This window comes from Etheostoma spectabile, chromosome 23 (assembly GCF_008692095.1).
Source record: "Etheostoma spectabile isolate EspeVRDwgs_2016 chromosome 23, UIUC_Espe_1.0, whole genome shotgun sequence".
Lineage (NCBI taxonomy): Eukaryota > Metazoa > Chordata > Actinopteri > Perciformes > Percidae > Etheostoma > Etheostoma spectabile.
The window spans coordinates 13,819,895-13,821,643 of NC_045755.1; positions in this window are offsets into that span (position 1 = coordinate 13,819,895).

The window sequence follows — 1,749 nt, forward strand, 5'->3', positions numbered from 1 at the left end:
GCACTGTTGGACGAACATTTGAATTGCTCTTGTATTCCGACTGGTTGTTTCCACAGGAGGACGACTGGACGTCTGGAAATACAGTGCAGAGACTTTCTCTCTCTGTCTTATCTGAAAGTGTCAGTGAGAAGAATGGTATAAACCTTTTTACCTATTTAACTCTAAGATTGTTTTGATGCGGATGAGATCTAAAATCAAAAGAGAAGCTTTGTATGGTTTAACCAAAGCCATGGTGCTGTAAGTCCCTGCATCATCTCTATACCCGGTCAAAGCCTGGGGATTTTACTCTATAAAGTGGTTTTCACCACTCCAGCAGCTTGTTTTCATTTTAGTCCTTGGAAAAAAGGAAGCTTCTCTATATGCGCATGTGCAGCTGTGTATGTGTGTCAGTTTTGTCTGTTATCAATAAGAAGTTCAGGAATAATATTTGATCCTATTCATTTTTGAAAAAAAAAAAAAATGTTATTTCCTCTTCCTTTTCCAGTCTCTTTTAATCTCACCTAGTTGCCACAAAAATAGTTATTATAATTTAAATGAGGTGGCCTTTAATCATATCATACTAATTACAGAAACTCCACTAGGAGCTAGAGGACTGGTAGTTGGGGTAACAGATAGGACAAATTGGTTCTTTAATGTCATCTATTCCTTTCTGAACTCAAACCGCAAGAATTAGCATTAGCCTATCCTGAGGAGAGGATCCGCTATTTCTCAATTAGCCTGACTCTCGGAGGCTCCATTCTTTAGGTTTTGTCAACCAGGCTCAGGAGTGTCACTGACGTTAATCTGGGCTCAGGAAAAGAGCATTTACCAGTGGTTTAAACTGGAAGGAAGTTGGTGAAATCTTTGTGACATGTTGCAGCCCTGCAGGTTGGCTGGCAGCATATTTTACAATGAAAGGGCTGAAAGTCTGTTAAAAAAGTAAGTTATGAACCACAATTGTAAACCCATAGAAGAATCTGACGTGTTTGGATATTTGCAGAGTCATACTCCAAGTTTCTTTTTAGGCTAGTCAATGTCAACTCTTTTGTTTGAATAATATTTATAGCTGCAGCCTTACATGTGGTTTAAGTCTGTTGTTATTTTTCTTCATTATCCATTACGTCCTACAACATTTCATGTTTTAATCATGTTGAATTATTTTGCAGCATTGATTCTTTTTTGGCCAGCTAAGGCTGTACAATATAGCTATTGTTATAACTTAGGCTTTGCTACTGTAATCCCACAAGGATCAATACAAGTTTCATCCAGCGTAATCTTCAAATGTTGTATGTAAAGGTCACTCTATGACCAACACCCTTGACAGACTACAATATAGTTTAGCTCTGCAGAAATCCAGAGTCCATCAAATGAACTACCTATGACCCAGGAAGAGGTGTGAACAACAGTGATATCTCCTCAAAGAAAAAATGCTGCTAGCAAAACAATATCTAATAGGCCATGAGTGCATTCACAATACATAAGTGACTCAGCCCAGTGTTGAATGGAAGGAAGAGAGCAAAATTGGTACCCTGTGGATACACTCCAAATGTCAGGTCTGGTAAGAAGAAGTCAAGGCTGTCTTGACAGAGAAATATAATTTGAACCCAATTTTGTGACTCAACTAGATATATCTGCTCTTTTTCCTTCCGAGTGAGTGGAAATATCTGCCACTGTCATTTTTAGAGAAGAGGAGAGAGGAAATGAGCCGTGGAAAAGACGGATTTGGAAGATAGGATATGTTTGTGTGTGTGTGTGTGTGTGTGTGTGTGT